We start from the raw sequence: 21851 nt of genomic DNA on the forward strand, positions 1-21851 counted from the left end.
ACCCCCAATTTCTTGAACTAAAAAATTTCGTGAATTTTTCGCAAAAATTGTTGTTGAAATGAGTTGGTTTGGTGTTTAGGAGAGTTAAGGAGTGAGAAAATTTGCTTGGAAGTCACTAGGATAGCTCTGGATTGAATGTTGGAAAATTTTTCTCTGAACTGCGTTTGAGAGGTTTGAGAAAAAATGAAGCGTCGTGTTGAATTTATACACAGCGGTTTTCGCCACGTGAAGAACAAGCTTCGCCGCGGCGAAGTTCTTCGTTCAACCCTAATTTCAACCCAAGTTTTGCCGCGGCGACAACAAATTCTTCGCCATGGCAAAACTTTACTGAGAGTACAGCGCCGCGGCGACAAACAATCTTCACTACGGCGAAGTTCCCTTAGTCAATTTCGCCCACATTTCTCTCGCAGCGGCAAAAAATTACTGAGAGAATTGTGCCGCGGCGAAGAACAATTTTCGCCTCGGCGAGGTCTGGAACCTTTCGCCTTCCAAGATGATCAAAAATTTATTCATCGCGGCGAAAACTGGAACATTCAGTTTTCCACCTTGATTCGCAATTTCACCTGAAACATCCAAAAACACACCAATTAAACTTCATAAACAAAATCAAACAAAAACTAAACAACTACAAAAAAAATCAACAAGGATAAATAAATGAAAACACTTGGGTTGCCTCCCAAGGAGCGCTTATTTATAGTCGAAAGCTCGACTCGCTCGATTTTTCAAGTCAGAATGTCAAGCCGGATTAGGATGGAATTGCCACTCATCACACCATCAATGTATGGCTTCAATCTCTGTCCATTGACTGTAACAGCTCCCTTTTCTTCATGTGTAACTTCCACCACTCCGGATGAGTGAATTCTTGTAACTGTGAATGGTCTGGACCATCTAGACTTAAAGTTTTCTGGGGAAGAGCCTAAGTCTAGAATTGAACAACAACACTCTCTGACCCACTTCAAAGTTCTTCTTCCTGATATGCTTGTCATGCCACCTTTTTGTCTTCTCTTTGTAAATTCGAGCATTCTCATATGCTTCGAGACGGAACTCATCGAGTTCATTCAAAGTCAGCATCCTTTCCTCCCCAGCAGCTCTTAAGTCCATGTTTAGCTGCTTGACTGCCCAGTATGCCTTATGCTCGAGTTCTACCGGCAAGTGACATACTTTCCCATAGACCATCCTAAATGGAGACATACCAATTAGAGTCTTAAATGCAGTTCGGTAGGCCCATAATGCATCATCCAATTTCCATGACCAATCCTTCCTAGATGCATTAACTGTCTTTTCTAACATTCCCTTAAGTTCTCTGTTAGACAGTTCCACTTGCCCGCTCATCTGTGGATGGTAAGGTGTTACAACTCTATGTTTCACTCCATACTTTCCCAAAAGTGCATCCAATTGCCTATTGCAAAAATGGGATCCTCCATCACTAACGATTGCTGGTAGTACCCCAAACCTTGAGAAAATATTCTTTCTCACAAAATTAACCACTACCGTAGCATCATTAGATGGCAATGCAGTCGCTTCCACCCACTTTGATACGTAGTCCACCGCCACCAAAATATAAGTGTTCCCAAAAGAATTTGGGAAGGGACCATGAAGTCAATCCCCCACACATCAAACAGCTCTGCCACAAGGATATTGTTCAACGGCATCTCATCCCTTTTTGAAATATAACCCCTCCGTTGACATTGGTCGCACTTCTGAACCATCTGAAAAGAATCCATAAAAAGAGTTGGCCAATAAAACCCAAATTGAAGAACCTTGGCTGTTGTCCTAGTTACTCCAAAATGGCCACCCACTTCCCTCTCGTGACAATGCCGTAGAATGCTTTCCATTTCCTCTTCCGGGACACATCTACGTATCATTTGATCAGTACAGTGTCTTTACAAAAATGGCTCTTCCCAAAAGTAATACTTCAAATCTAAGAAGAATTTCCTCTTTTGTTGGAAAGTCATTCCAATTGGGAGCACCCTTGATGACAAATAATTCGCAAAATCTGCATACCATGGTGCTTCATCCACTCTCATCAATTTCTCATCCAGAAATGTTTCTCTAATTGGAATTTCCTCTTCATTTCCCTGAATTGGTCTCTCAATCCTTGACAAGTGATCTGCCACCACATTTTCTGACCCCTTCTTATCTCGAATTTCCAACTCAAACTCCTAAAGCAATAGGATCCATCTTATCAACCGAGGTTTCGCTTCTTGCTTTGCCAATAAGTGCTTGAGTGTCGAATGGTCCGTATAGACTATCACCTTTGCACCTAACAAATATGAACGAAATTTGTCAAAAGCAAAAACCACAGCCAGCAATTCTTTTTCAGTGGTGGTGTAATTCAATTGTGCATCAGTGAGTGTTTTGCTAGCATACTGAATTACATGCAACACTTTGTTTTTCCTCTATCCTAACACTACTCCTAGAGCAAAATCACTAGCATCGCACATCAATTCAAATGGTAGCCCCAATCGAGAACTGCAATAATAGGTGCAAATACTAATAATTTTTTTAGAGTTAGAAAGACATGCATGCATTCATCATTAAAATCAAAAGCAACATCTTTAATCAACAAATTGCAAAGGGGTTTAGAAATCTTAGAAAAGTCCTTAATGAATCTTTTGTAAAACCCTGGATGCCCTAAGAAACTTCAAACTGCTTTAACATTTGATAGTGGTGGCAGCTTCTCAATCACTTCTGTCTTTGCTCGATCTACTTCTATTCCGTCTTTTGAAATTTTATGACCAAGCACTATTCCCTCCTAGACCATGAAGTGGCACTTCTCCCGAGTGAGCACCAGGTTCGTCTCCTTACATCGCTGCAAAACAAGAGAAAGATTGGATAAACAGTTGTCAAAAGATGAACCAAAAACTGAGAAGTCATCCATGAAGACTTCTAGAAACCGTTCCACCATATCTCCAAAGATCAACATCATGCATCTCTGAAATGTGGCTGGTGCATTGCATAACCCAAAGGCCATCCTTTGGTAAGACAAGGTGCCATATGGACAAGTGAAGGTCATCTTCTCTTGATCTTTAGGAGCGATGGCAATCTGATTATATCCTGAATACCCATCCAGGAAACAGTAATAGGCATGCCCTGCCAACCTCTTTAACATCTGATCAATCAAAGGAAGTAGAAAATGATCCTTCCTTGTCGCCTCATTCAATTTTCGGTAATCAATGCACACTCTCCAGCCCGTGACCGTCCTAGTTGGTATCAATTCATTACTTTCATTCTTTATCACCATGATACCTCCCTTCTTCAAAACCACTTAAACAAGAAAACCCATGGACTATCAAAAATAAGAAAAATTATTCCTATATCTAGGAGTTTCACCACCTCCTTTCTCACCACTTCCTTCATCGAAGAATTCAATCTTCGCTGTGGTTGCACCCTAGGCTTGATATCATCCTCCATGAGTATCTTATGCATACAGAATGATGTCGAGATGCCTCTAATATCTGAAATAGTCCATCCAATTGCTAGTCTGTGTTCCCTCAACACCCTAATCAATCACTCTTCTTCCAATTTGCTCAAACTTGAACTAATAATTACTGGGAATGTCTCTAATTCCCCAAGATACACATATTTGAGGTGGGAAGGTAAAGGTTTCAACTCAAGTTTTGGAGGTTCTTCATTTTTTTCCTTTTCCTTCTCTTTTTCAAAATCAAATTCCTCAAATTCTCGATCTTGGCTCTCATCAATCGGTTGAAGTGCTTCCAACAATCTAGCACATTCATTACTCGCTAACTCATCTACCTCTACTGTTTTTGATTTGGCAATACAAGCTTTTAGAGGTAATTGTGGGGTGTTCTCTTCAATAGATTCTACTACTAGTTTATCCACCACATCAACACTAAAACATGAATCCGATTCGGATGGAAACTTCATAGCCTCAAAGACATTGAAAGTTACTGTTTCATCTTGAACTCTCAATAGTAACTTCCCTTCTTGCACATCTATAAGTGCTCTTCCTGTGGCCAAAAATGGTTGGCCCAAAATAAGAGGAATTTTCTTATCCTCTTCCATGTCCAAAACAACAAAATCTGCTAGAAAGATTATCTTGTCCACTTTCACCAACACATCTTCCACTATCCCCCTTAGATGTTTTATGGACCTATCTGGAAGTTGCAATGACATGGTCGTTGGCTTCACTTCACCAATTCCCAATCTCCTGAAAATAGAAAAGGGCATTAACTTAATACTAGCACCTAAATCACATAAAGCACGATCAAAAGTAATGTCTCCTATAATGCAAGGAATAGTAAAACTCCTTGGATCTTTGAGCTTTGGGGGTAGCTTCTTCTAGAGAATGGCGTTGCACTCCCCTGTGAGCATCACCGTTTCCTCATCTTCTAACTTCCTTTTGTTTGATAAAATTTCCTTAAGTAGCTTGGCATCTGTTGCAATGCATCTACAAAAGGAATGTTAATATGCAGTTTTTTAAATATTTCAATAAATTTGGAAAACTGCAAATTTGGAAAACTGCTTATCCTGATTCTTTTTCTTCAGTCTCCGAAGAAAAGGCACGGGTGGATGTGATGTGCTAACTCTGGTGATATCTCAGGAAATTGAAATTTCTCCTTCTTTTTCTTTTGCTTTTCTTCCCTCTTTTGTTCCTCTTCCTTAGAACTACTTGGTTTCTCATCAATTATGATCTATTAATCAACTTCCTCATCAGACTCTTCAATTCTTTTTGGTGACTCTTCTTCTTTCCTTGCTTGCCCCAATTCTTCCAAAATTGTCCCACTCCTCAAAATTATTGCATTTGCTTGCTCACGTGGGTTCATCACTGTGTTGCTTGGTAGAGCACCATGTGGTCTCTCATTTAGCTTTTCAGCCAATTGCCCCATCTGTACCTCAAGATTCCGAATGGATACCCCTTGATTTCTGAAATTCGTCCTTGTCTCATTCATAAAACCTATGGTCTCTTGCATGAACTTCCCAAACATGTCCTCCAATTTTGTCACTCTTAGGTCTCCTTATTGGTTATTCACCCCTGTTTGGTTGTTTGGCAATGCCCTTTGATTCCATTGATTGTTTTGCTGATTCTGTTGGTTTTGATTGCCCCAAGATAGGTTTGAGTGATTCCTCCAACCAGGATTATATGTGTTGGAGTACGGATTGTTCGGTTGCCTTTGATTTCCAACCAAGTAGTTAAACTGCTCCGATGATGACGATGCTGAGGCAAACATGTCCCCTACTTGATTCGCTGCTCACGTGATTACCTGCACAAAAATCACAAGTTAGTTGAGGAGCTTGAATGGAATTTTCCTGCATACTTCCCAACTGTTTCTGAAGTGCTGTCAGTTGGGCTAAAATGGTTGTATATGCATCAACTTCATGAAGACCCATAGATTTCTTTGGTTGCACCCTTTCATTAGGTCTTTGATAATTGTTGCTTGCCAGAACCTCAAGCAACTCGTGAGCTTCTTCTAGAGTCTTATTCTGTAATGCTCCTCTCGAGGCTGCATCCACAATAGTTTGCACATTCACCGTTAATCCATTATAAAATGTTTAGACTTGCATCCAAACCGGCAACCCATGATGTGGACACCTTCTCAGTAATTCCTTGTATCTTTCCCAAGCCTCATACAATGATTCTGACTCTTCTTGAATGAATGACGTAATGTCATTTCTCAACTTTGTTGACTTTCCTAGAGGAAAGAATTTGGTCAGGAACTTCTGTGCTAAATCATTCCATGTAGTGATTATTCCTGTTGGTAGTGCTAGTAACCAACCCTTAGCTTTATCTTTCAATGAAAATAGGAATAGTCTCAATCTAATTGCATCATCTGACACTCTGTTGGATTTGAACGTATCACAAATCTCCAAAAAATGGGCAATGTGTAGATTTGGATCTTCCTTCAAATCCCCCCTGAACTGAACCAACTGCTGGATCATCTGGATGATTGCCGGCTTTATCTCGAAGTTGTTGGCTTGTACCGCTAGTCTAGTAATACTCGACCCACTGCCTTCAACTATAGGAACTGAGAATTCCCTTAGTGTTCTATTCTCTGCCATCTCTACAACTATTACTTCTGGTTCAACTGTAGCTTTTCTTTCTCTTCTTTCTCTGTTTAGTCTTCGAGTGGTTCTTTCAATCTCAGGATCAACAGGAACCACTGGCTGATGTCTCGCTCTTCACATAAACTACAAAGAAAAGTAGAAAGAGCGAAATCACAACAACAAAGAAAAAAAAATAACGAAAATTAAACAAACAACAATTAAGTAAAAACAACACTCTAATCTAGCTAACACAAGAAAATTTTAATGTTAACACAAAACTCAATCCCCAGCAACGGCGCCAAAAACTAGATGCTTGTTTACTACAATATGCATAAATAGCAAGTGCACTAGTCGCACAAGTAATAAAGTGATGAGTGATTATCATTCCCATGAGGATTAGTTGCTAAGCACTAAGTTTTTCTACTGTTTTCAAGTTGGAGCAATCGAGTTGTTTGGATTAAAGGGAGAAAAATTAAACTTAAAACTAAAACAAAATTTCTAAATATTCAAAACTAAATTATGAAAGCAAGATAAAAAACAAGGTAATATCAGTTTAAAATAACAGGTAGGGTTTTGATTTCATTCGGACTCTATGAATTAACCCTACAAATTATGCTGTGTCCATATTCACATGCACTGATTGTAAATCGAATTCTCTAAATTGTAAACATACCTTCTCAAGCTATGTTTTCCTACTCTTCCCTACTAAACTTCCACACCCAACAAATTGAAGATTAATAGTTCTTAGCTCATTAAGCACCTAGAATCCTACATTGATTTCATTGATTCTTAAATCTATCTCTAGCATTTAATACTACAATGGTGATTACCCAAGAAGCTTAACATGAATTAGTTCTCAATCTCATCATGTTCATAAATTAATAACATTAAAAACAAAATAACCCCACAATCATTGCAATAGCATATGAAAATAATAAAAATCAATTGTTTAATCCATGAGAATCCGAACTACATCAAAACCCTAACCCAAAATGGGTTAGTTCATAGCTAAGTCAACAACACAAACATAAAGAAACGAAAAACCCAATGTTCAACATAATGAAAATAAGAGAAAGGACAAGAGAACTCCCCAAATGAAGAATCCACTGGTTTTACTCTCGAATCTTCACACTTTTCAATCAAAGTTCGCCCAAGTTTAACCTAAGAAAATGAAAATAGCTCTTCTCTACTAAAAACAAACGACCTCCAACAAAAATGCCTAAGTTTTGCTTTTATACCTCGCCCAAAAACCTAGGAAAATGCCTAAAAATAAAACTGTGTGTTTTGGAATTCGCAGACTTCGCCGCGGTGAAGAAGGATTCTCGCCGCGGCGACGAAGTGAAATAAAACTCTCGTGCGTAACTCTCTTCGCCGCGGCGAACCGTCATGTGAAATTCTGAATTTACAAAATTGCCCTCCGCTTGCTTCTTTGCTTGAATCTTCGATCTTTGACGCTCTCCTCACGGAAACAAGCTTCATAGTGCTCACTCTGCTTCAGAACTTTCCCAACTTCTGAGATCCGCTCACTACTGAGTCCAAAAACTCCAATTCGCTCATTATTTGCATAAAATGTCCATTTTAGCCTGAAACACAAAATATAAAGAATTAAGTAGCAATTCAGGTCAAAATGAACTAAGAAGTATCTGAAATTCGACTAAAAAAACTAGTAAAAACAGTATAATCCACGGATTATCAAGCGTGCACTGATTTGCGTCGCATACATGCACCTGATTTTCGTTAGCGCACACCTTAGACTGTGATCATCGCGGTAATGGTTATATCGCCATGGCGAGCACTGACATTCAATCAGCGATCGCACTAAGGACGATCACTACGACGATGGGCTATATCGCTGCGACGAGCGTTGATTTTGCAATCAGCAAGTACACCAAACAATGCACGCCATGGCGATGGTTTATATTGCCGCGGTGAGCGTACACTTGTCTCTGGGATCATATCAGTTCAACCAGCCACCAAAAATATGCGAAACGGATTTCGCAATAAATCTTAACTTCTGATTTCAACAAAAATCCATAACCCAATATACCAAAATTGCATATCATCAACAAATTAAATTAATCAATTAATTGATTTCTTAAAACATGCTTTCATGGTAGATTTTGTGCAGATTCATCAAGGCAACATGTTATCAATCAAATACATGTAATCAACCATTCACAAAAACTATAAAATCTGGTACCCTGCGCTCTGATACCACTGTTAGGAAATGATCATACATGGCAGCGGAAAACAAAAATTATCTACATCATAGATCGTTCCTTAGAACCAAGATCAGGGCACAAATTTACAGTTTATACATTATATTAGAATCTACTGAAAAATCAGTTTAGAGTTTAAGAAATCATACGCACGTTTGAAGGCTCCTCTTACTTGTCTCTGAACGGATTTCGCTACCAACCCAAGAGTAGGATCGAACCAATGAAGTCCACACGAAGATAACCCCAAGGAACTAAAGAGGGATTTGCTAGATCCTCTTTAGCCTTAAGAACCAAGAAGAAATCAAAAGACATTTGATTCAAGCAAAAAGGCAATCTGGCGTGGGAGAGAAGAGAAAGGGCCTAGAATTTTTATTTCATTGATTGAATGAATTCCTTTTTTTAATTCACAAAGTGTTGCACTTATATAGTGCACACTTTGCCATATTCCATCATGGAATAGCCTTGGGCTCCAACCCAAACACCCCTTGTATCCAAATAGTCCCATTTAGATATTTTAATTTTAATTATCATTATCTCAATTAAATTCAATTAATATATATATAATATATTAACATTTAACAATAATGATAATTTATTTAAATATATGCGAACACATATTTAAACGTAATCTCACTTATTTTATTTTAATATCAAATTAAATAAAGGCTACGACCTCAGCAAATTTAATTGCACAGTGAGATTATAAAAATACCCTTCTGCCTAAAAAGATGAAAACGCCCTTCTTATAAACTGATTCTTAAATTATCTTCTATGTGTATGACCCGTAGGCTCCTTATCATACTGGTAGTGTATAGTATCACAATTAACACCAATTCATCATCTCACTACACACAGACCAAGATTGGCCCCTAAGAAGGCATCATGGCCACCTGATAGATTCGAATTCAGCGAAGCAGCTACCTGTCAACGATATGGTTACCATACAATTCAATCATTTCATCATTCATTATCTCAACGAGACCGGGGCATAGAATAGTGTCAACCTCAGTTACTCTCGATATGTATGTATTCAGTTACTGGACCAATGACCTGAATAATAATCTAGATAGAGCAACAACTCAATCCCACTATGGCCACAGTTTTAGTGTCATTGCCATTTACTGAATTGCGCCGTGAGATAACTTCCCCCGTACCCGGGAGCGATGAATCCTTTGTCGATCCAACATAGTCTTGATACACTCCTTGATGCAGCCAATCACTACCGTATTGACAACTCTGAATAGAACTGCGTTGAGCTAGTGTCAAACTGCACTAATCAGTGCACAAGGCGCTCCAGTGATCTCAACTCTAAGGATCACATGCACCACCATTCGTTAGAGGATTTGTTCCATAGACACTGGGGTTACCATCCATATGGAATCCTCTGGTGGGTCAGTCCAGTGAACTTGTTGCGGTATATCCGCCTACAACAAGCACCCATGTGTTGCACCAGGTTGTCACCAAACAACCTTGATAGGTGAGATCAGTCATTGCCTTTCGACAGGGTCGTTCAACACTATGATAGCCTTACCGCATTGTCTGTGCCCTTACTTCAAAATAATACTGGGGCTATGGACATTTCTAGAATGACCACCTTATGTGCTCATAGGGTTTCACTATCAAGATTTGAAACACTTGATACCCTTGTCATGGTTCTACCATTCTAAGGACATATATCAATACATACAATGATGATTTACGCGATATAGAATAAAATGCCTTTTATTGATCAATGAACATTATTACAAAGAGTAAATTCTACAATAATTGATTGGCTCTAGGGTACCCACTCTAACATATTTCTTTTATGAGTTTAGAGAGACTGAGGTTTTTGTTTCAAAAGCTAGTAAGACTTCGACCTCCAGTGAATACGAGGAGAGCTTTCAAGCTCGATGGTTGAACTAGCCTAACTTCTTTATTGTGTAGTTAACGTCGAACATAATTTTCTCCCTACTGCGAGCTTACAGAGACTTCAGTGCTTCAGCAACCTTTCCGACAAGGAGTGCAACATCAATAAGATTATCTCGCTTCCTCGCTTTAGGGCATACGGCTTTTGTGAAGATAATGCCAATTTTATTACCATTCTTGAAAAAGGTGAAGTGTTCACTTGCTCGTACTTTTTTCTTTTATGTAGGTAGGTCGCTGATTGTTTGCTTCTCCGTTCGAAGAAATGTGGGCTGAGAAACTGAAAGGCCTCAAGAAAAAGGCGATAACTTTTGAGGTTTCCAAGAAACCGTCGGTTGCTCCAATGAAGAAATAGTCCACTGATGCTGCTGGTATAAAGCGAAGCAGGGTGAACTTGGGGAAAGGCCAAGTGTGAAGAAGCCTGTGACTATCTCTAACGCAGTTGGCGAGAAAGGTGCCCCCAAGCCCCAAAAGAGGCTGGCGAAGAAAGCATTTGAGCCAACTGGAGGCTCAGGAAAGTAGAAAGCGCCTGAGCAGCATGATGACTGGGGCAAGAAAAAGATGTCGAAGTAGTATGAGGGCTCTGACAAGAAGAAAATGACCAAGTCTCAAGGGGGCTCGGGGAAACAGAAAGTGGCCGAGCAGTACGGTGGCTCGAGCAAGGAGGTCGTAGGGCAAGTTGATGGCCCAAAGAAATCTGCAGCCAAGGACTCGACTAAGAAAAAAATCCATTCCCATAGGCGAAATGGGGAATAAACCAAGCTTGCCTCAATAGGGAGGCACAAAGATGGACGAGGTAGCTCGAGCTACGGTCGATGCATTAATCGACCAACTCCCCGAACATATCAATATCAGGGTCACAATGCCCAGAGATGTCATCACCTTACAGACGTTTGTGGGTGTCAAGGATTCGTTTCCTCTACAGCTGCTGGCTTGGCTGTGCAACTATACAACCAAGGTACTAGTAGTTCGCCCCCTTCCATTTTTTTATATGCTTTCTTTCTTCCTCAATGACTTTCATTTTCCTTTTTTAAGCTTGCGTAGCGAGCAAGCTCCTCTATGATCAGTGTCACGTCACATTGGAAGGCACTCATCAAAGATGGCAGGAAGCGAAAACGCTTAAGGAATACGCCTTGGCTAGAGCTGAGGTAGTAGAGAAGGAGAAGAACGCGAAGCAGATCAAGCTTGAGCTGCTTAGGGAAGAAGTGGAGACATTCGGGGTCAAGGAAAGGGAATTCCTTGACAAAATTAAGGCGAGTGAGGCCGCACAAGCAAATGCTGAAGCCAAAACGGTCAAGGCTGAGAAGAGTTTGGCACATCAGCGAGGTGCCAACAATAAGTTGAACTCTGAGCTCACCTTAACCCAGAAGACTGCCTTTGATTGGGAGGCAAATTTCAAGCAGGTCTCACTCGATCTTGCCCAGGAGTTGGAAGGTCGAAAAAATGTCGAGGCTAAGACTGAGCAGCTCAGGCTTCAAATTGGGGAGCTGAACGGGGCCATTATTAGCCGAGTTTGGGAGATATCAGTCTTCCTGTTAGAGTAGATGTCCTAGAGCCAATCAATTATTGTTGAATTGACTTTTTGTAATAATGTTCATTGATCAATAAAAGGCATTTTATACTATATCGCGTAAATCATCATTGTATGTATTGATACATGTCCTTAGAATGGTAGAATCGTGACGAGAGTATCAAGTGTTTCAAATCTTGATAGTGAGAACCCTATGAGCACATATGGTGGCCATTCTAGAAACGTCTGTAGCCCCAGTATTATTCTGAAGTAAGGGCATAGATAATACGGTAAGGCTATCATAGTGTTGAACAACCTTGTCGAAAGGCAGTGACTGATCTCACTTGTCAAGATTGTTTGGTGACAACCTGGTGCAACACATGGGTGCTTGCTGTAGGCAAGTTCACTAGACTAGCCCACTAGAGGATTCCATATAGATGGTAACCCTAGTGTTTATGGAACAAATCCTCTAACAAATGGTGGTGCATGTGATCCTTAGACTTGAGATCACCGGAGCGCCTTGTGCACCGATTGGTGTAGTTTGATGCTTGCCTAACACAGTTCTATTCAGAGTTGTCAATACGTTGGTGATTGGCTGCAGTAAGTAGTGTATCAAGACTATGGTGGATAGATAGAGGATTCATCATTCTCGGGTATAGGAGAAGTTATCTCATGGCATAATTCAGTAAATGGTAATGACACTAAGACTGTGACCATAGTCAGATTAAGTTGTTGCCCTATTCAGTTTATAATACAGGTCATTGATCCAATAGTTGAATACATAATATCGAGAGTAATCGAGGTTGACACTATTTCTATGCCCCGGTCTCGTCGAGATAACAGATGATGAAAGGATCAGATTATACAGTAACCATATCGTTGATAGATAACTGCTTCGCTGAATCCGAATCTATCAGGTGCCCATGATGCTTTGCTAGGGGCCAATCTTGGTCTATGTGTAGCGAGACGATTAATTGGTGTTAATCGTGATACTATACACTGCCGGTATGATAAGGAGCCTACGGGTCACGCACATAGAAAATAATTTAAGAACCAGTTTAGAAGAAGGGTATTTTCGTCTTTTTAGGTGAAATGGTATTTTGGTAATTTCACAGTGCAATTAAATTTGCTAAGGTCATAGCCTTTATTTAATTTGATATTAAAATTAAATAAGTAAGATTACATTTAAATATGTGTTTGCATATATTTAAATAAATTATCATTATTGTTAAATGTTAATATATATATTAATTGAATTGAATTGAGATAATGATAAATTAAAATTAAAATATCTTAAACAAGGAGTGTTTGGGTTGGAGCCCAAGCCCATTCCATGATGGAATAGGGTATAGTGTGCACTATATAAGTGCACACTTTGTGAGAAATAATTAATTCATTCATTCAATCATTGAAAAATACACCAGCCCCTTTTTCTTCTCTCCCACGCCAAATTGCTTTTGCTTGAATCATACATTTCTTTTTTATTTTCTTCTTGTTTCTTAAATGCTAAAGATGACCTAGCAAATCCCTCTTTAGTTCCTTGAGGCTGTCTTTGTGTGGACTACATTAGTTCGATCTTACACTTGGGTCAGTAGCAAAACCCATTCCGAGACAAGTTGGAGGAGCCTCCAAACGTGGGTATGGTTTCTAAACTTTAAACTGATTTTTCTGCAGATTCTATTATAATTTATTGAATAAACTGTAAATTTGTACCCTAATCTTGGTTCTAAGGAACGATCCGTTCTTGTAAATATTTTTGTTTTCCGCTACGTAACTGGATCATTTCCTGACACTTCCTTGTGTCGAAATTGTGGGAAGCTCATCTCTTGATTAAATTCTCTTTTCTTTCGTAGGCTTACCAGAAGGAGGTCGATAAGATGAGACTAAGGCTCAGGGAATGGCCTATGTATACTTGGATGATTCCAAGCCCGATGATAAGGGTCAGGATGAAGCCGAGGAAGGCGAGGTGGATGCTGGCCTTAAGCAAGAGGTCGAGGATCCGACTTCTTTAGCCACACTTCCTGCCATTGTTATCAACCTTCCTTCAGGCGAGGCTCCAAAAGATGTGCCAGCTCCAAACCCTAAAGAGGCTACTATGACTCTTACCATCGAGGAACCATCTGTCCCAGTTGGCGACGAGCTTCATGGTCCGACCGGCAATGATACTCTCGCTCCTCCACCTGCTTAGGAATTTTTTTTTTTTTTGTATTATTTTTTTTTTAATTTAGTTTGTAACCAAACTTTTCAATTAATGGAAGATATTTTTGTGTATATCTATCGAGCAATTTTTTATTTTTGCAGAGTCGTTTCAATCGTCCTAGTTGGACTTATCATACAAAATTCGAATTTGCTCCAAGTTATGCATAGTTCACTTCTTGAGGAACTTTTTGAATATATGCAAGGAAATCTTATGCGACAACTCTAACTTTGGACTCATTGTCCTTCTCAAGTTTTGGTTATCGGCTTATGACCGATTTCCCTCGACATGTTTTACTTGAATTTCTCCAAGTGCAATTTCATCGATTTAGGGAATTTCACCCTTAGTGAGTTGGATTTTGGCATGGCTTATCAAGCTAAGCTGCCTTTTTTCGAACTCTTGAATCTAAGTTTTTGGATGCAATCGCAAAGGTCACAATTTTTTGAAACAAAATATCATAAATGACAAACAATAAATAAACAAAGAACGACAAACAAAGAAAAGTTATGAATGATACCTCTTTTACTAATAGAACTTTTTTGCCATAAATGACCTTACAATAAATGTTTGAAAGAAAAATAAAACATGGCTGGAACCTAGGTTGCTCATTGATAATACCTTCATAGATGCTCGACGTTCCAGGCTTGTAGAACAGCTTTACCATTGAGGTGTTCCAGGTGGAAAGTTCCTAGTGCAAGCTTTTCGGAGATCCTGAATGGACCTTCCCATTTGGGCCCAAATGCTCTTGAGTTCGGGTTTTGTGCACCCTGGACAACCTTTTTGAGGACTAGGTCACCCACTTCAAAGTCCCTGTTCTTGACTTTGGTATTAAAGTATCGTCTAGCTTGCTGCTGATATGAAGCGAGCCTTAGCTGAGACTTGGCCCGATGTTCTTCGATTAGATTTAGCCTCAGGCGGAGAAGATCTTCGTTTGTTTCTTCATTGAAAACTTCCCTCCTGAACAAACTAATCCCCACTTTAACTAAGGTCATTGCTTCATACTCGTATGATAGAGAGAATGGGGTTTCTCCTGTTGAGCTTCTGGCTTTCGTTTTATAAGACTATAAGGCCTCGGGCAATTCTTCGGCCCATCTTCCTTTCAAGGTGTCGAGCTTCTTCTTAATGGTGTGCTTGATAACTTTATTCACAACCTCTACTTGGCCATTGGCTTGAGGTCGATAAACAGAGGCAAAGCTCTTCTTAATACCAAACCGTTTGCAGAAAGATCTGAAGTCCTCACTGTCAAATTATTTTTCATTGTCGGTTATTATAGTGTGGGGGATTTTGAATCTACAAGTGATGTTTTTATAGAGAAATCCTTCAGCTTGTTTGACGCGATGGTGGCTAACGGCTTGGCTTCTGCTCACTTGGTGAAGTAGTCTATAGCAACTACTACGAACGTAACACCCCATTTCCCTTGAGGTAAAGGGCCATCGGATCGATGCCCCAAATCGCAAACGGCTAGGGGCTTGTCAAAGTAGTTAACTCTTAGGGTGGAGCTCGCGAAACATCTACGAATGTTTAGCATTTGTCACATCTACACACATAGTCTGCTGCATCGTCAAAGACTATTAACCAGTAATAACCCTAACGAAGCACTTTGTATGCTAGAGATCTGCCTCTTACATGGTTCCCACATATACCTTCATGGATCTCTCTTAGAACATAATCTGCATCTTCTTGGTCAACACACCGCAATAATGGTGATTTGAACCCACGCTTATACAACTTGTCACTGATGAGTGTGTATCAAGCTGATTTTGCATGAAGTGTTCTAGCTTCATTTCTCCCTTTGGGTACTGTGCCATCTCTTAGGTAGGAAATTATTGCATCCATCTAGCTATATCTCTTACTTGTCACTAAGACTGGTTCTTGTAAAGCGGAGATGCTTGGACTTGGAAGGAACTTAACAGATATTGAATCAATCTTCTCTTGGCTCATTGTAGAGGCTAGGCGAGCTATAGCATCGGCTACTAAATTCTTCTCTCTTGGGATCTAAAGAATAGTGAAAGATTTGAAATATTTAAGCTTAGATTTCACTTGTCGTAGATAGGATGTCGTTATGTCTTCCTTTCCCTGATATTCCCCGCTAATCTAATGGACAATGAGCTAGGAATCGCTATAGATCTTGACAAACTCTGCCCCTATTTCCTTGGCGAGACGGATCCCCATGACTAATGCTTCGTACTCAGTCTTGTTGTTGGAGACAGCAAACCTGAATCTGACTGCGGCCCGGATTCGATTCCTTTCTGGACTTTCAAGCAAGAGCCCAGCTCCTACCCTCTTCTCATTCGAGGACCCATCTACATACAAGGTCTACTGCTATAGTTCCTCAAAATTTGGCTTCTGCTGTTCATTCTCTTCTGAGATGCTTCCCCTTGGCGGGCTTACTTCTCATTCTAGCTAATAGGAGAATTCTAAAATAAAGTTGCCAAAGCTTGACCTTTGATTGTTGTCCTCGAGATGTACTTGATATTGTGCTGACTCATTTCCATTATCCACTGGATCAATCTGTCGAATGCCTCGAGCTTTTGCATTATCTTCCTCAACAAAAAGTATGTCAACACATGAATGGAGTGTGCTTGGAAATAGGGATGCAACTTCCTGGCGGCGGTGACAAGGGCACAGGCCAGCTTCTCCATCTCAAGGTATCTTGTCTCCGCATCGAGCAACCTCTTGCTTACACAGTATACCGGCTACTGCACTCCCCTTTTTTTGCTTACCAAAGCCGCGCTGATTGCGGACTTAGATATCGATAAATATAATAGTAGTGACTCGCCCTGGATGAGCTTTGATAATAAAGGAGGTTGTCTTAGATGTTTCTTCAATTCCTGGAAGGCTTTCTCGCACTCCTCTATCCACTTGAAACCTTTCTTCCCCTTCAGGGTCTCAAAGAGTGGTAAGCACATGTCCGTGACTCGGGAAACAAACCTACTGAATGCAACCACACGTCCTGTCAAACTCTATATCTGCCTTATGCTGGTCGAGCTTTTCATGTCTAGGAGAGCTTGAATCTTCTCTAACTTGGCTTCAACGCCTCGCTGATTTACTAGGAACACTAGGAATTTTCCCGAGCTTACTACGAAAGCACACTTCAGAGGGTTGAGTTTCATTCTGTATTTTCTAAGAATGTCAAAAATTTCCCCCAAATGCTCAATATGGCTTTCGGCGACCTTTGATTTGATGAGCATGTTGTCAATGTATACCTCCATTGTTTTGCTAATTTAGTCGACTAACATCTTGTTCGCCAAGCATTGGTAGGTGGCCCCAACATGTTAGTGAACGACCCATTTACGCAGCGGAAAAACAAAACATAAATGATATGGATCGTTCCTTAGAACCAAGATCTGGGTATAATATCATAGTTTATACAGTATATAAATTAAATCTGTAGAAAATCAGATTCAAGGTTCAAAATCTTACGCATGTTTGGAGGCTCCTCTAAATCTGTCAATGAACGTTTTTGCTTCCGACCCAAGTGAAGGATCGAACCCACGTAGTCCACACGAAGACAATCGCAAAGAACTAAGGAGGGATTTGCTAGATCCTCCTTAGCCTTAAGAACAAAGAAGAAAATCAAAGAAAACTTTGATTCTTTGCAAAAGCAAAAGTGGCATGAGAGTGAGAGTGTTTTTAGGGCTGTGTATTCTCTTTTCAATGAAATAGTGATGAATGAAAAACTTAACCTTTTTCAACTAAAGTTTTTCTTTTATTGTAATATTTTAATTGCCATATTCCCATATGGAATAGGCTTGGGCTCCAACCCAAACACCTCATATTACCAAACACTCCCAATTAGATATTTATTTTAATTTATCATTATCTTCAATTAAAATCAATTAATATATATTTAATATATATATATATATTAACATTTAACAATAATGATAATTTATTTAAATATATGCGAACACATATTTAAATCTAATTTCATTTATTTAATTTTTCTAATAAACTAAATAAAGGCTACGACCTCAACAAATTTAATTGCACTGTGAAATTACCAAAATACCCTTTCGCCCAAAAAGACGAAAACGCCCTTCTTTCTTTCTAAGTCTTAAATTATCTTCTATGTGTGTGACCTATAGGCTCCTCATCATACCGACAGTGTATAGTATCGCGATTAACACCAACTAATCATCTCACTAATACACAGACCAAGATTGGCCCCTAGCAAGGCATCATGGCCACCCGATAGATTCAGATTTAGCAAAGTAGCTACCTGTCAACGATATGGTTACCGTACAATTCGATCCTTTCATCATACGTTATCTCGATGAGACGAAGGCATAGAAATAGTGTCAACCTTTGGTTACTCTCGATATTATGTATTCAGTTTCTGGACCAATGACCTATATTATAATCCAGATAAAGCAACAACTCAATCCAAATGTGGCCACAGTTTTAGTGTCATTGCCATATACTGAATTGCGCCGTGAGATAACTTCTCCCATACCTGGGAGTGATGAATCCTCTATCAATCCACCATAGTCTTGATACACTCCTTGATGCAGCCAATCACCACCGTATTGACAGCTCTGAATATAACTGCATTAGGCTAGTGTCAATCTACACCAATCGGTGCACAAGGCTCTCCGGTGATCTCAAGTCTAAGGATCACATGTACCACCATTCGTTAGAGGATTTATTCCATAGACATTGGGGTTACCATCCATATGGAATCCTCTGGTGGGTCAGTCCAGTGAACTTGTTGTAATATATCCGCCTACAACAAGCATCCATGTGTTGCACTAGGTTGTCACCAAACAACCTTAACAAGTGAGATTAGTCACTGCTTCTCGACAGGGTCGTTCAACATTATGATAGCCTTACTGTATTATCTGTGCCCTTACTTCATAATAATACTGGGGTTATGGACGTTTCTAGAATGGCCACCTTATGTGCACATAGGGTTCTCACTATCAAGATTTGAAACACTTGATACCCTCGTCACGGTTCTACCATTCTAAGGACATATATCAATACATATTGTAATAATAATGATTTACGCGATATAGAATAAAATGCCTTTTATTGATTAATGAACATTATTACGAAGAGTCAATTCTACAATAATTGATTGGCTCTAGGGCATCTACTCTAACACAACATTCTTTAGGCCAAACAGCATAACCATATAATAATAAATACCCTAGTTAGTAATAAAGGAGGTGTGTTCTTCATCGGGCTGATACATCGGGATTTGGTTGTATCCTGAGTATGCATCCATGAAGTTGAGCAGTGCATTCTCGGCTGTTGCATCTACTAACTGGTCAATCTAGGGCAACAGAAAGCTGTCTTTGGGACAGGCTTTATTTAAATCTATGAAGTCGATGTAAGTCCGCCACTTGCCATTCGACTTTTTCACTAGGATGGGTTGGCGAGCCAGTCTGGGTACTTCACTTTTCTGATGAAGTTGATGTTCAAGAGTTTATCAACTTCATCTTTGAGCACTTTAGAGTGCTTTGCATCCATAGATCTTCTCTTTTGTCTTATTGGTCAAGCTATTGGGTCAATGTTTAGCCTGTGACACATTACCTCGGGGCTGATCCCCACCATATTTGCACGCACCCACGCGAACACGTCGAGGTTTTTCTTTAGAAACCCTACCAGACTGTCAAACATTTCTTTTCTTAGACTACCGCCGATCTTTAATACGCAAGTTTGGTCTTCCTCGCTAACAGATATTTCTCGTAGCTCTTCTATTGGCCCTATGGTGGGCTCTTCCCTTTAGATGTGAGGATCTATTATATCCTTGAGAGGTCTGGGGTGTGGCTCAGACTCTACAATGACCATGGCTCTCGGGAGCGGCCATTTTAGTGCAGCATTAATGGGCCAGTTGTAACATTCCTGAGATTCTTTTCTGCAGCTTCTTATCATCGTGACCTTCTCAAGAGTCGGGAACCTTATTGCTTGTGCAATGACTCTTTCTAGCTAATATGCGTGGGAAATATAATACGATAAAAACACATAAGCATATAAGTAAAAGATAATGGGCCCAAAAATTTATTTACTTTATATATAAAATACTTTACATTATTAAAAGTCTCATATACATAAGCTCAAAAATGATAGACAGTGGTGCCATTTCCCTCCGCTTCTCGATGTCCATCCGACCGTTTCTCACCTATTTCCTACAAAAATCAAGAAATCAACGGAGTGAGCACTAATTGCTCAGTAAGTAAATCCGCTATACTAGCCTTCTCTTTCCGTTGCTCACATTCTAAATTTCTTTCCTTACATTACTCATCTCTGTTCTTTCTATTCTTATCTCTATTTCTCACTGTTCTTTTGTTGTCACTTTCTTTGTTCTTTCTTTCTAGTTCTCTCTGAATTTCTCACTACCCATGATAGAAATCATGGTATCATGCATAAGTGTGATCCAAATGCACAATGCATAGAGACGCATTTTCTTTCCACTTTTCTATTTCTTATTCTGTTTTCTTGTTTCTTTTCTATATTTCTATTTCTTTCTTTTCTTTCTTCTTCTTTTCTATTCTTTTTTTTTTTTTCTTATTCTTTTTTATTCTTTGCCGATCGGACTCAGTTGATGCATGGATTCAGAACCTTGGCCATGTGAGTGAGTACAGTCCTCATCTAACATGCACTCTTATAGACTATACGAATTCTTTTCTTCTTGGGCCACTCATTAAAGGTGGCGTACATGTAGGTATATTCTTCTAGGTATAACCCTCATCCACACACACTCTTATGGGCCGTACACATTCTTCTTCTTATTCTTAGGCAGCTCACTGAAGGCGGCGTGCGTATGGGAATATTCTTCTTCAGGTCACACACGGGTTCCCCATCGCAACTGTTAGAGTAGATGCCCTAGAGCCAATCAATTATTGTAGAATTGACTCTTTGTAATAATGTTCATTAATCAATAATAAAAGGCATTTTTATTCTATATCGCGTAAATCATTATTATTGCAATATGTATTGATATATGTCCTTAGAATGGTAGAATCGTGACGAGGGTATCAAGTGTTTCAAATCTTGATAGTGAGAACCCTATGAGCACATATGGTGGCCATTCTAGAAACGTCNTATATATATATATTAAATATATATTAATTGATTTTTAATTGAAATAATGATGAATTAAATTAAAATATCTAAATGGGAGTGTTTGGCAAATTTGGGGGTGTTTGGGTTGGAGCCCAAGCCCATTCCATATGGGAATAGGGCAACTTAAATTGGACTATAAAAGAAAAAGTGTAGATTGAAGAAGTGTGTATTATTTTATTATTTCATTCTTCATTTGAAAAAGAGAAAAAAACCTCCAGCCTCAAAACGCTCCCACGCCACTTTTACTGTTCCATTGAAAAACAAACACTTTTGTTTTTCTTCTTGATTTCTTAAGGTCAAGGAGGATCTAGCAAATCCCTCCTTGGTTCTTGTTGATTGTCTTCATGTGGACCTCTACGGTTCGATCCTACACTTGGATCGGTAGCAAACACGTTCAGAGACAATATTGGTGGAGCCTCCAAACGTGGGTATGGTTTCTTAAACCTTGAACTGATTTTTGCAGATTTGATTATTTTATATAAACTATGATTTTTGTACCCGGATCTTGGTTCTAAGGAACGATCCATAGAGTTTATGTTTTTGTTTTCCGCTGCGTAACTGGGTCGTTTCCTCACAGCAACAACCTTTCTTTTCTCTTCTTTAGCACTCTTCTTTCTTTCTTTGGTGCTTTTCTTTCTTTCCCTTTATTCTTTAAGTTCTCATACATATGCATATGATTGCATGTAGATGATTCATGCTTATTATTCTTTCTAAATGTAAATATCTAATGCAAGAATGCCATGTAGCATAAAAATAAGTCTTTCTCTATCATCTACAAGCTCATGTTAAGATCACAAATAAATACACTCATGCATACACTTCTCTTGGACATTTCATCAAACATAATGCATGCATACTCAAATTCTAATTCAGCTATTGTTAGGAAACGATCCATATACGCAGCGGAAAACAAAAATCATAATACAAGGATCGTTCCAAAGAG

The 21851-nt window shown here is 39.3% G+C and overlaps 1 non-coding gene across 1 annotated transcript; it reads left to right on the top strand.

Annotated features, from left to right (window-relative positions):
- The first annotated feature begins 5536 nt into the window (after window positions 1-5536).
- Window positions 5537-5643, top strand: LOC116130915. Its single transcript, XR_004128155.1, has one exon. It is a non-coding gene; the product is annotated as a small nucleolar RNA R71 (small nucleolar RNA).
- The last annotated feature ends 16208 nt before the right edge of the window (window positions 5644-21851 follow it).

The sequence above is a fragment of the Pistacia vera genome, unplaced genomic scaffold, assembly GCF_008641045.1.
Source record: "Pistacia vera cultivar Batoury unplaced genomic scaffold, PisVer_v2 Contig226, whole genome shotgun sequence".
NCBI classification, from domain to species: domain Eukaryota; kingdom Viridiplantae; phylum Streptophyta; class Magnoliopsida; order Sapindales; family Anacardiaceae; genus Pistacia; species Pistacia vera.